The 15,177-nt window shown below is 43.7% G+C and overlaps 1 long non-coding RNA gene across 1 annotated transcript in view; it reads right to left on the minus strand.

The window, feature by feature from the left end:
- Nucleotides 1-15,177, minus strand: part of LOC126237848 (uncharacterized) — a 468,023-nt gene that overhangs the window by 197,992 nt on the left and 254,854 nt on the right. The window lies entirely within an intron of this gene.

The raw sequence follows: 15,177 nt of genomic DNA on the forward strand, positions 1-15,177 counted from the left end.
CGCAGCACAGAGCGGATCATATTGTGGAAAGGGGCCAAGGTCAATTACTGGTAGTTATACAAGAACACTCACAGCTTTATTCCTCAAGCCAATGCACAGTTTTCTCTTTAAAACAACAAAGATTAATTCACGGCTGAGGGCCCAAGTAACTTCTCCAGAATAAGTTTAAATGATTACTTTTAAAACACATGGATTTAGAGTGGCGACTGAAGGCCTTACTTGAGTAAAATAACACTATCTTCTCGGCTAAAGGACGAATTAATATTTCAGATCAGCTAAGGAAATTCTTTAAAAGCCAAGCATTTACAAATTCCGGCTAATGGCCATATTAAGGAGAATTCAAGTTAATTCTTCAACTGAAAGCCCAATTTAAAAAAAAATTTCTTTTCATTATGAAGGAGATGCTTTAAAGATAAGCCTTTACACAGTACAACAGAAAAGCTTGAAGTATCTTGTCGGCTGAAGGCTAAATCAATTACCCAAGAATAATTAAAGACAATCTTAAGATAAACATTTACGGAACACGGGTGACGGCCGTTTCAAGAATTCAAGATAATTAAAGAGAAATCTTACAGACAAGGATTTACATATTAAAGCCACAGATTCTGAAACAAACTCGGCTGAAGGCCTAGATACAGAGCAACAAGAATTTTAAAAGAAACATGGCTGAAGGCCTACTCTTAAACTAGTTGTCATGAAGTTCGGCTGAAGGCCATATACTAAACATAAAGCAGACAATATTAATACACGACTGAACACCTGGCACAGTACCTGCGACCAAATAAAATGACAATCACAGACAACAAACAGCGGTGCTCAGAAGTGCTCCAAGGGTCGGCCTGGGGAGGAAACTCTAACCACAGTTTAGGTGAGACGGGTAGCCAAGCGTAACACTAAACAATCAGGTTGCAACACGACCTAAGGACGGCTGAAGAACCAACCCACAACCTAATCAATTCCCTCTGCCCCAACCGACCAACTGCCTACTCCAGTACGCAGACAGCATTCATCTTCTCAGTGGAAATCACAGAAGCTACACACAGTTCCACGTAAACACACTTGCACCAGAACGCGAACAATTGTAAAAGCAATCACTGTGGAACAACAAGAACAAATCAATTCGACACACAAAGAGTTTCCACAAGCGGTCGGCGACCAAATACACGTCGTTCGATGAACGACCGACCAAACGACCAACCACGGTCGTTCCCACTCACATTACGTGTGTCGGCGACGGTCGGGCGAGTCCTGGCTGTACGAAGCTGACTGCAGCTCCAACCCAACTCGAACTCCATGTCCGCTCGGAACTCGGAGACACGGTGACCCGGGCACCCTGGCACTGACCCAAACATGCAAAGATAACTCTTGCCCATTGGCCACAACATCTCTGCACAAGGATGGAACCGACACACATCCGGCAAGATGACCAAGTGCGTGGCTCAGAAACGAAATTAGAATTATATTAATACCGTCATCTGCTGACGGGCGTTGATATATATCAACGGGGACGGGTGAAAATGTGTGCCCCGGAATCCCCTGCTTACATGGCAGACGCTCTATGCATCTTTTTATTTCATTTTGTTCGATATACACTCCTGGAAATGGAAAAAAGAACACATTGACACCGGTGTGTCAGACCCACCATACTTGCTCCGGACACTGCGAGAGGGCTGTACAAGCAATGATCACACGCACGGCACAGCGGACACACCAGGAACCGCGGTGTTGGCCGTCGAATGGCGCTAGCAGCGCAGTATTTGTGCACCGCCGCCGTCAGTGTCAGCCAGTTTGCCGTGGCATACGGAGCTCCATCGCAGTCTTTAACACTGGTAGCATGCCGCGACAGCGTGGACGTGAACCGTATGTGCAGTTGACGGACTTTGAGCGAGGGCGTATAGTGGGCATGCGGGAGGCCGGGTGGACGTACCGCCGAATTGCTCAACACGTGGGGCGTGAGGTCTCCACAGTACATCGATGTTGTCGCCAGTGGTCGGCGGAAGGTGCACGTGCCCGTCGACCTGGGACCGGACCGCAGCGACGCACGGATGCACGCCAAGACCGTAGGATCCTACGCAGTGCCGTAGGGGACCGCACCGCCACTTCCCAGCAAATTAGGGACACTGTTGCTCCTGGGGTATCGGCGAGGACCATTCGCAACCGTCTCCATGAAGCTGGGCTACGGTACCGCACACCGTTAGGCCGTCTTCCGCTCACGCCCCAACATCGTGCAGCCCGCCTCCAGTGGTGTCGCGACAGGCGTGAATGGAGGGACGAATGGAGACGTGTCGTCTTCAGCGATGAGAGTCGCTTCTGCCTTGGTGCCAATGATGGTCGTATGCGTGTTTGGCGCCGTGCAGGTGAGCGCCACAATCACGACTGCATACGACCGAGGCACACAGGGCCAACACCCGGCATCATGGTGTGGGGAGCGATCTCCTACACTGGCCGTACACCACTGGTGATCGTCGAGGGGACACTGAATAGTGCACGGTACATCCAAACCGTCATCGAACCCATCGTTCTACCATTCCTAGACCGGCAAGGGAACTTGCTGTTCCAACAGGACAATGCACGTCCGCATGTATCCCGTGCCACCCAACGTGCTCTAGAAGGTGTAAGTCAACTACCCTGGCCAGCAAGATCTCCGGATCTGTCCCCCATTGAGCACGTTTGGGACTGGATGAAGCGTCGTCTCACGCGGTCTGCACGTCCAGCACGAACGCTGGTCCAACTGAGGCGCCAGGTGGAAATGGCATGGCAAGCCGTTCCACAGGACTACATCCAGCATCTCTACGATCGTCTCCATGGGAGAATAGCAGCCTGCATTGCTGCGAAAGGTGGATATACACTGTACTAGTGCCGACATTGTGCATGCTCTGTTGCCTGTGTCTATGTGCCTGTGGTTCTGTCGGTGTGATCATGTGATGTATCTGACCCCAGGAATGTGTCAATAAAGTTTCCCCTTCCTGGGACAATGAATTCACGGTGTTCTTATTTCAATTTCCAGGAGTGTAGTTCTTTGCGTTTGGTCTGGGCGGACGTCACAAGACATCCGTTCAAGTTGATCGTTGATTCCTTGACAGTTTTTTTATTACAAAGAGCACGCAGCCCTCTAGCGATCTGAGCCACCGAGGGCACAGTGGATAGGGCGACTGCAGGGACTATCTCGAGCACGCCCCCCGCGAGACCCACATTCTCACCTTGTATGTCCACACACTACATTCCTAGTGTCCCACCCCAACGCACGCATTACTCGTGGAAGACATTCTTACCAGGTCCCGTAAGAGTTCGGGGAATATGTGTGCATCCGCACAGAAGAAGAAGGTTTTGGTCGGTATTGCCAGAACTATATACTTATATGGATATGGTGTATCTTCTTTCGAACAGAAAGAACAGCCGAGCGGTCTCAGGCGCTGCAGTCATGGACTGTGCGGCTGATCCCGGCTGAGGTTCGAGTCCTTCCTCGGGCATGGGTGTGTGTGTTTGGCCTTAGGATAATTTAGGTTAAGTTGTGTGTAAGCTTAGGGACTGATGACCTTAGCAGTTAAGTCCCATAAGATTACACACACACACACACACCCACATCCGAAAGAACAGACACCATATCCATATAAGTATATAGTCCCAGAAACGGTCAAAAGACCAAATACACGTCGCCCGATGAGACGACCGACCGAACGACCGACCAACGGTCGTCCCGCTCCAATCTCCTTCCGTCGGACAGTTCATGTGTGTAGCCAGCGGTCGGCGAGCACTGGCTATCCGCACCTTACTGGAGGTCCGTCCCTGAACTCCTGACAGACGACGACCCGGAAAAACCATCGGTCGCTCCAGAGATAGTGCAACAGTGCATTTATCGATGAGCGCTGCTGCTGCCACTCACGGGCAGGTAAGGCAGGAAGTTAGTGACGCCAGTAAATGGAATAAGAAAACGAGGCGGCAGTGCTGTAAGAGGGCGGGCCGCGGTGGACGAGCGGTTCTAGGCGCTTCAGTTCGGAACCGCGCGACTGCTAGGGTCGCAGGTTCGAATCCTGCCTCGGGCATGGGTGTGTGTGATGTCCTTTAGGCTAGTTAGGTTTAAGCAGTTCTGAGTTCTAGGGGACTGATGACCTCAGATGTTAAGTCCCATAGTGCTCAGAGCCATTTGAAGCGTTTTTGAAGTACGGTAAGAGAAAATGACAAACAATAAACGGGATGAACACGAGCCGAGCCCAGCTCACGACCTGGTGCGGATTCCAAACACTCGAACCATACTCGACAACGGGGCGCACTACTTACCGACATGCGGCGCCCTTTATACACATGAACCGTACTTTCCGAAAAATTCTTCCAACAAGCCACAGTCGACCATTCACCTTCGCTATTACAATCCATACATGCTCATTCCATTTCATATTGGTTTGCAATGTTGGGCCTAGATATCTAATCGACATGACTGTATCGAGCAGCACTCTAGGAATGCTGTACTCAATGTGGGTTTGTTTTTCCTGCACATCTGCATTAATTTACATTTTTCTACATCTAGAGCTAGCTGCCATTCATCATACCAACAAGAAATTTTTGTCTAAGCCTTGTATATTCATACACTCACTCAATGACTACAGCTTGCCGCATGCCACAGCACCATCAGTGAACAGTCACAGACTGTTGCTTATCCTGTCTGCCAGTTCATTTTCATATATAGGAAGTAACAGTGGTCCTGTCACACCTCTCTGGGGCACTCTTGGCGAACACTCTCCGTCTAGTATAGCATACAGGGTTCCGTTACTTTAAAAGTCCTCGAGCCACTCACACACATTCCGTGTGCTTGTACCTTCATTAACAGTCGGCAGTGCGGCACAGTGTAAAATTTTTTACGGAAATTTACGAATATGGAATCCGGCTGTTGCCCCTCATCCATGGTTCACGCAAGAAACCGGCAATCTGAGTTTCGCCCGAGCGATGCTTTCTAAATCTTGCTGATTTGTGGACAGAAGCTTCTCCCTCTCAAGGAAATTTATGATGTTCGAACTGGGAATATGTTCAAGGATTCTGCAGTAAACCCATGTTAAAGATATTGCTCTGTAATTTTTCGGATCCTTCTTTTACCCTTCTCATATACGGGAGCGATCTGTCCTTTCTTCCATTCGATCACTCAGCAAATGGGTCAAGAGATTCGAGAAATTCGTCTAGGAAGGGCATTTCAGAACATGCGAAGGGGAATGTTGTCATCAGGCGTTGTCCTTCTTCAAGACAATGCTCAGCCGCACACTGCAGCTGCAACATAGACGCTCCTGCAGTGTTTTCGATGGGAAGTGTTTGATCACTCACAATACGGCCCGGACTTTGCTCCCTCTGATTTTCATCTCTACGTTCACATGAACCACTGCCTATGAGGAACTATTTTATTATTCTGACATAGACAAAGAGCACCAGACCAACGCAGAGAATTCGCGGAAAGCATAGGCGGCTGCCATCTACGACTTGAGTTATGGGAAGTTGGTACTACGCTACGCAAACGTCTAAGTGGCGACTGTGTAGAGAAGTAGTTGGAAGGTGTAGCTAAAACTGCAAATGAAAAGTTTTTATTTTTCATTATGGTTTCATAATAACCGATCTGACCTAGAAAAAAATCCCTCCTAATTTCGATTATTTCCGGCTTCAGGCGTAATGCGACGCTATTAGTTTAAGCAATTCAGTCGAAAACTACTGAAATGATGTAGAGCCATCCCTGCTGCACATACAAGTTGTGGTATCGATAGCTACGATGTCACAACGTAGGTGCGCTCTGCTAGGTTGACACTACGACACCGACGACAGCACCCTCTAGCCGCCGCTGTGCAGCTCTACGAGCGCCGTTCCGGATTCAACCCATTAGATTCCGAGGAGACGACCAAGCAACATTGTTTCTCTTTCATAGGAGGGTAGCCACTACAGATTTTGCCTGTGTAACTTTTGTTAGCGTTGATACCTGTACGGCTTCGCACCTACGTGCTCATCACCAGTGCGAAGTTACCTATGTCGTTGACCACTATTCTCTAATAATGTTCTGTTAAGTTAAACGCAGTACCGAAGCATTTCACCTTTTCCTGCTCCTACTCACTTCCTACATTCGGGATACCCTTCAGTTTACAGGAGCAGTCCCCGCCTGGAAGGCGGGATACAAAACACTTCTCAACCATGCTGAACACTCATCTACAAGTCCTAACAATTGGTAGCTATTTTTTTACAACACTACAAGTATTTCTAAAGAGAATTTTCTATGTTTTTCCAGAAGAGTATAGCGGGCCTTTGAGAGTTTTGCGAACAGGAAGCACAGGTGGCTTATTAAAATATTATCGTTTGTGAAAATTTTGGGGGTCACAATGACACATATGACCCGCTCGTGCAGCACAAGTAACGCTCATTGCATTAGCTTTCAAGACGGGAAGGTGAGCAACACCCCGAACGAATCCACGTGGCGGATTAACAACCGCTGCTCTGGTAGACTGCCGAGCCTGAGTGTGGTTTGAGGCTTTTATCCACACCCGATTAGGCAAATGCTGACATGGTCCCCAAATTCCGCCTCGGAGACTACGATTCACAAATACACTAAAGCGTCAAAGAAACTGGTATAGGCATGTGTTCAAATACAGAGATATGTAAACAGGCAGAATACGAAGCTGCAGTCTGCAACGTCTATATAAGACAACAACTGTCTGACGCAGTTGTTAGATCGGTTACTGCTGCTACAGTGACAGTTTATCCTGATTTAAATGAGTCTGAACGTGGTGTTACAGTCGGCGCACCAGCGATCTCCGAGGTAGCGGTGAAGTGGGGATTTTCTCGTTCGACCACTTCACGAGGGTACCGAGAATATCAGGAATCCGATAAAACATCAGATCTTCGACATCGCCATGGCCGAAAAAAGATCCTGCAAGTACGGGACGAACGACGACTCAAGGGAATCGTTCAACGCGACAGAAGTGCAACCTTTCCGAAAATTGCTGCACATTTCAATGCTGTGCCATCAACAAGTGTCAGCGTGCGAGCCATTCAAAACAGAACATCATCGATATGGGCTTTCGGAGCCGAAGGCACGCTCTTGTACCCTTCATGACTGCAAGACACAAAGTTTTACGCCTCGCCTGAGCCCTTCAACACCGACAGTGGACTGTTGATGACTAGAAACATGTTACCTTGTCGGACGAGCGTCGTTTCAAATTGTATCCAGCGGATGAACGTGTACGGGTATGGATACAACATCATGAGTCCATGGACCGTGTACGTCAGCAGTGGACTGTTCAAGCTTGTGGAGGATCTGTAAAGGTGTGGGGCTGTGTCAAAATTTCGAAGCAATCGGTGAAGAAAACTTGCGGAGATTTAAGATACTGAAAAAACGAACAATTACATTTTTATCTTTATAGATGTAAATGTTCTTTTGTACAAAATATTGAACATCGGGAAATTCTTCACCGATTGCTTTGAAATTTTGACACAACGTTGCATTAGAATATGCGCTTGTTTTTCTATACCTGAAGGTATGGTGTATTTATTAAATATACAGCTTTAAACATGGCCGTGTGCCAGTAAGCCGGCCGATGTGGCCGAGCGGTTCTAGGCGCTCCAGTCTGGAACCACGCGACCGCTACGGTCGCAGGTTCGAATCCTGCCTCGGGCATGGGTGTGTGTGATGTCCTTAGGTTAGTTAGGTTTAAGTAGTTCTAAGTTCTAGGGGACTGATGACTTCAGAAGTTAAGTCCCATAGTGCTCAGAGGCATTTGAACCATTTTTTGTGCCAGTAACTGTGCAAGAATGTGATTTGTATAATACAGCCAACCAGTTGCAACAACACTTAACTTGACCTGGTTTCGACACCGACTACGGGTGTCTTCATCAGAAAAAAACCAAAAGCAGTTACCTATAAAGATAATAAAATCATTATCGTAGAGGAAACCAAGAAGAGAAGGTTATTGCACTGCATAAATTTATGAGGCGATGATATTCACACGGATGAAAACAGAAAAAATGCTCTCGCTATATAAAATAATATCTTAAAATCATATTTAAAAACCACATAAAAATTAAGGGTATGTGACCTGACATAGCAATGGTTCTTGTCAAAAAAGAAATTATAGTTACATGACGTAGCACACTATACGCCGCTCTATACTGTGAGAGGAAACACGCACTAGAAATGTTATCAGACAAGGACGCTCACAGGCCGAAGTTGCCACAACGTGGACACGAAACAAGTCGCGCCATCTGTTAATAATCGAAGAAATCAGCTGCTTACATTAACAAAAATGTTTTATCTATCATCTAAGTGTTCATATCGCAAGTATTATGCAAATTAAAAATTTATACAGGACAATGCAATAATAAATATTCTATACATTTTGTGTGAAAATGAATTACTATACAGGGTGGTCCATTGATAGTGACCGGGCTCAATATCTCACGAAATAAGCGTCAATCGAAAAAAAGCTACAAAGAACGAAACTTGTCTAGTTTGAAGGGGGAAACGAGATGGCACTACGGTTGGCCCGCTAGATGGCGCTGCCATAGGTCAAACGGATATCAACTGCGTTTTTTAAATAGGAACCCCCATATTTTATTACATATTTGTGTACTACGTAAAGAAATATGAATGTTTTAATTGGACCACTTTTTTCGGTTTGTGATAGATGGCGCTGTAATAGTCACAAACATATGGCTCACAATTTTAGACGAACAGTTGGTAACAGGTACGTTTTTTAAATTAAAATCCAGAACGTAAGTACGTTTGAATATTTTATTTCGGTTGTTCCAATGTGATACATGTACCTTTTTGAACTTATCATTTCTGAGAACGCATGCTATTACAGCGTGATTACCTGTAAATACGACACTAATGCAATAAATGCTCAAAATGATATCCGTCAACCTCAATGCATTTGCCAATACGTGTAACGACATTCCGCTCAACAGCGAGTAGTTCGCATCGCCTTAAGGTAATGAAAAATATCATAGAAAAGAGACTGAAAAAAAACATCAATTTGAAGAACAACAGCACGGATTCAGAAGTATCAGGGGAACAATAAACCTCATTTATTCCCTCTGTCAGTAAATGGTGAGCTATTGGGAAAAAGGGAAGGATCCAATAACAGTTTTCCTGGATTTGGAAAAAGCATACGACAGTGTACCAATGGGTAAAATATGGGGATGCTTGTGAGAATGTGCCTGATTCATTAATTAAAAAGGTTCAGATACGGTATGAAGGTTATGGAAGCATTGTGCAAGTATGGGGTGAAGATCAAAATGGTTTAAGCCAAACAGAGGTGTTTAGCAAGGCAGTTCATTTTCCCCATTACTACCCTTATCTACACAATCATGAATGAAATCAAAGTAGTAGGATATGAAGATCTATTTGTTGATGACATCACCATTTGAGCAGGGACACGAATGGCGGTTCAGAGGAGGTTGGATTACTGGAATAAAAAAAAATTTAAATTTGAAGTTGACTGTGAGTAAGAGTAAGACAGTGGCACTGGTGATGAGTAGGACAGACATTCCTTGTAAGATCATACTTGAAGGTGAGTAAGGAGAGAAGGTTGAATTTGTGAGAAGTCTCTGTTACCTCGGTAATGGAAGTGCCAGACTAGAGGTTTTAAACAGAGTAGCAATAGGATCCAGCTTTTCCACCAAGCACGAATCCTAATCTGGAACAAAGGAACCTCGTTAAGAGCTAAACAGAACATGTAGACAATGTATCTCCTGCCAATTTTGAGATATAGTCTGGAGACCTGTGTCTTAAATAGGAGAGAAGAGAGTCAGATACAGGCATGTGAAATCAAGTTCATTAGGTCAGCTCTCTAAAAACCCAGAAACGAATAGGTAAGGAGAGCTGTAGGTGACCTTGACCGTGGAAGAAAGAATAAGCGCTGCAAGACTGAACTGTGTCTTGCGAAGCGAATGCAGCCGATTGGGCGGCCTAGGGGGAGATGGACAGACTAGATTAATAAATATCTCAAGAGAAGAGGAGTGACGCAAGATGCATTGTATAGAAAAAAAGCTGTATCAGGGCAGAAATCATTGGAGCATATCGTTGACAAAGTTCCAAGTTCCTACCGGGCTCGCTGGAAAGAAATCAAGCCTGATGATGATAGTGATGTTTTTTGAATCTAAATGTAATTGCTAGTCCTGTTTGTCCTACGTAATAGGCTGAACAAGTGTCACAGCTAACTTTATAGACTCTAGAATTTTGTAAGGGAGAATGCAATGGTTTCAAATTATGAGTTAGATTATTTTTCAAACTATTGCTCTTAGAAAACCCTTCTTTTCAATCGATTTGTCCTGGAGGAAACACTGAATTCAGTAAGACACAGCAAATAAAAATAATATAGAAAAAACTTACTAAATCGGCACCAAATTTTCCTGTCATTGAAGATGTATGAGGTCTGACACGATAGTTCGGTAACTAAGTGGATAAGTCCCACACTCCACATCTAACAGCACAGGGTTCAGTCCTGGGTCGTAGACTTTTTTCGGTCTCTTTTAACTTCTTTCATCTTTGGCAATGATTGATAACGTGAAGACGCCAAATTGCATTGTGATTTAAAATCCACATTAAGCTGCATATGCCGGTATAACTTGCCAGGTAGAATTCGTTCAGAGGTCGAAGGGCCGTACAACTTCCCACAGGGGCATGGCTAAAACAGCAGTGTGGTTTTCAAAGTTGCCTCCAGTCTGGGGACAGATTCACCTTACGAAGGTAGATCAACAATAGTAACGACAACCAATTTCCGAACATATCATCGACTTACCTCCCTAAGATTTTGGGGACGTTTCACCATAGTTGTACGGCAAATTCCGGAACCATCCCATATATTCCAAATTGGGAATTCCCCTGCCCCACTCCTGTTTCAGTGGAAAGTTGCTGAAAATAACCCCCTACATTAGAGATAGGAATGAAAGATATGAAAAGGTATCACAAATTCAGAACGCTTTCAGAGATATGATAGAACAAGGCGAAAAATGAAAGCCAGAGTCAGTGCTTCTTATATTAGGTTGGTGCGTAAGACAATATCGTTTTTGTTTTGCATGTTAATATTCTTGTTGCGATGGGTTTATTTATCGATTGTAATTGTTTATTTGCGGTTATATGTTGCTGTTTGAGATTACATATTGTCATCTTCTCCCTTGGAGATCAGGAATGGAGTTGTGGACTGTAGAAAATGGGGTGCCAGGTAGAGAAATTGCAACATTTCCGACATAAGATTCTGATTGAGTTCGACAGAGCCCATTCGATATAGGACAGAAAGTAGCGGAGGTAGTCAGAAACATTTGCGCCGTCTATAGGGATAATTCCATTGGACAGAGCACGGTAAGAATATGGTTTTCTCCTTTTTATGGAGGATCGTTTTGACGTTAGTGATTCTACACGTTCAGGAAGATCTTCGGGGTTTAAGTGCTTTAATCCGTAATGAACCACGTCAGTGTGCAATAGAAAGGGCAGATGAGATGAACTGTAATCATTTCACCATCGTACGATATATGCATGCGATGACGAAGGTTCAGAAATCTGGTGTATGGGTACCGCATGCTCTAAGCCAAAATCTCAGAAATCAGCGGGTGCATCTCTGCTTGTTCTACATCAAATGGCTCGTGAGCGACACTGACCATTACTGTCTATCGCACAGCCTGCAAGGAACCTCGTTTCCGGATGAAAATGCATTCCGAACATGGCCCGACGAGTTCTTCACCTGAAAACCACGTAATTTCTGCAGTCGCGAAATCTAAAAGTTACACCTGCGTTGGCAGACTGTTGTAAACTGTGAAGGAGAATACATTATTGCTAACGTCTCTGTTATGTGTATCTGATGTGTTTATTAAACTTTCGGAAAAACTTTACGCATTTATTCATCAACCCAGTAAAAGGCAGAACATGAGATTACAAGAATTTGCATATTATTTCATCCAACCAATATAAAGAGTGCGCTACCCACCGCTTGGAAAGATGGGCACAGCGATATAACTCTCATTAGGGTTGCAGTGATACTTCCTGAAAATTTCGTGAGTTCGGAGACAAATTAGTCTCTGCCAGTATGTTGGCAGAAATGACATGTGTGGCCTACTTCGTCCCACCCTTTTATCAAACTGATTATCAACCTTTTGCTAAATGTTTCATTAAAAACATTAAAGAATATTATATGCCGTATTTAAGTCATCCTAAGTCGCTCTACTGACGTTAAAAATGTACATCATTTCATTTAAATTGGCTATAATTGTTTCTACCTCTAGTTGCACGGAACACCGTGCTACACAATATTCGTACCTTTGTGTATCATCACTTTCCGAGAACTTCGTTTCTGTAGCTCTGTCCGTTTATGAAACATTGGGCAACGTGTGAGCTAGCATCTTTTTGATAACCTCTACACTTTCTGAATTTTGTAGTCGGTTCGACATCAGTAGTAACACACAGTATTCGTGGTGAGTCATCTGGGCACCTAACAATGGCGAGAATGCAAGTGCGTTAGTAGCTTGTTCTTTCCCCGTAAACGCAGAAACCTCTGCCCACATTAAACGTCCTGAAACTTCTGCTCTGGAAGACGCTGCTGCTGGTATAACAGGAAGAAAGAGACGCCAGGATTAAAAAGAAAGTCAAACATCAGCTGAAAAGTTTCATTCTCCAAGCGCCATATCGCGAACAAGCAGGCACCGGACGGTTCAAAGTTGAAGTTGGAGGGCAGTCACTTCCCATTTAGCTGCCTTTCATTGGCGCTCTGCTCGTAGTACCTTTTTTCGATGTGCACGAAGTGTCTGCCCTTACTGTCCCATATAAGACCGAAATGTGTCATTGAATAGGAAAGGCACTTCAGTATTTCAAGCCATAGTTATGATTGTTAATTAGTGTGTACGTGAGCTAATTCATGGACAAAAATGTTTTATATACGTCTGAGTGAGTGTAGAGGAAATGAGATGCTCTGAATGAGAGTGAAAGTTACACAGAAACCTTGAATGTAGGCAGACTCTCGGCAGACTCTTGGACACTAGGCAGATAAACATCCACAAACGATGAAAGGGTAGTGCGTTTTGGAATAAATGAATGATTGAAGTAAAGGAATCCGTTACGGAACAACGACTTTAGTTGTGGATGGTTGTGTTGTAAAGAATAAAATCTGAAAATTTTAGTAGAGGCTCACTCATCCAGGAATTGAAATCCGACATTTGTTCAATAAATCCTTGCACTCACCCTTTTAGTAACTGGTTGCTGCAAACTACAATTATCGTTTTTGTGTTTAAATTAGATTACGTTAAATGTTTAAGATCAAATCTTCAGAACAAAATTCCTTTAGGGAACCACCTATAATACTCAACTGGTAATAGGAAACACACAATAAAAAGGTATGGCATAACGTCTCATTAGGTACTGAGATTGAAAAGAAAAATAAACACAAATTCGAATAGCAACGGTACTTTTTGATATTTATTCAATGATTTTTAATGGCCTGCACGTTGTTTCCACTCTAAGTCGAAGCAATGATGTGAGGGAAATGGGTATGAAATTTTTCCTCGCAACTTTACACTTGCTTCAAGGGAACAAGGTTTCGTAAAACATAGTTACAACATAAAATATTTGTTTCGTGATGACAGGAGTAAGTAATTAATGATAGACGAAAGTCATATTGTTAACTGCTGAATCAGGTAAAATTAATTTCATTTTAGTAGGTAATAAACTGATATTGACGCTTAGAGAAGCCATTGTTTTTGTATTCTGCTGCATACCGAAATGAGAGGAACAGGTGTAGCTTTATAGCAATACATATTAAAGAACTATGCAGCTCGGTTCATTGTATCACTGGGTATTTGTTTTGAAATAAAAAGGTATCGAAATGGCAGGAATATTAGCTAACAGCCGCCTAGTCATTTCTAATCAGCAGATTTGTAAGTAGACATGTAATAATATTTTCTATTCACAGAAGCAAATGCAAGTTTATGACGCAGCAGTAACGTATGGTTTTGAATTTGTGGAAAAAGAAATTAGTAATGCACATTCACAGCTAAATTGCGATTAAAGTAAATTTTCCGAACTAAATATGTCCAAATGCTAACAAAAACGTATTTCAGTTCATATTTCAGCAACTATATCGAATCAGTCATTATTACCAATATATTTAAAACAGTACGAAAAAACCAAATATTATGTGATGTTGATCCAATACATTTAGCGGGTGCAACCGTTGAAACCCTACCTCTTTACGCGATATTTCGACCTTTCGCCTTCTGGCGCTAAGACGATGGCACCTTGGGACACTACGTTTATCGGACCGGACTTGCATTTACAAGCAAATAACTGCCGCCATCCTTCCCAGATTGTGGGTATTTTCCAGGAATTTGATTCACAGGGCGCACAGTATCGCTGAAGAGAGCAGTCCCAAAGATGTGCTCCCACATTTAAGACGATATAAATAAAACCACATCGAAAAATAAAAACGTGGGGAGCTTGTCAGCTAAATTAGGTCGAAACTTCACCAGGCAGAAACTGAGAGTGGTTTTTCTCCCTCCACCGAAGAAAGCAGCCATTTTGGCTTCGCCAAACATGACGATGCTCCACAAGGCTGAGGTTTACAAGATCACCTGCAAATTGGTCCTGTTATACGTGTGGTTGACAACGCGTATTTTCCATGAAAAATGCATGTAACAGCAAAGATACCTTTAGCTCTTACAGTCGAAACGGAGCACTACATCGACATGGTTACTCTTCTATCGTCAACTTCATCTTGCTGGCTGTCACAAAGAAACTGTCCAATCCGACAAGTCGAAATCTGCTCAAAGATTTTTTTATAGGAGGAATACACCGAAAGAAATTCAATGTCAAAATTTTAGCTGCTAAGACGCGCTGCAGGCATTTAAAAATGGTTGAAATTTGCCAAATTTGTATTGCACCAGGAAGCTGGAGAAATGCAAACCCCTGCCCTAGCTGTAACAGACAGCGCATGCACAATAAGGTGTCCTTGGTAAAAAGATAACACGGCACAACGCGATCGTAATTTTTAAAGCGAATTTTACTTTCTGTTGATACTTTCGCTGATACAATTGTTCATAGTAACTGTTCGCTCGAATTTGAAGCTATTTAATAGCCATAATATTTAGCAGTTGTCTTTGCACTACCGCTAAGTGCTAACAAGAGAGATAAATCTGAATTAATTTTCTTTGTGTTTTCTTGATATATGCTTG

This window comes from Schistocerca nitens, chromosome 1, assembly GCF_023898315.1.
Source record: "Schistocerca nitens isolate TAMUIC-IGC-003100 chromosome 1, iqSchNite1.1, whole genome shotgun sequence".
Lineage (NCBI taxonomy): Eukaryota > Metazoa > Arthropoda > Insecta > Orthoptera > Acrididae > Schistocerca > Schistocerca nitens.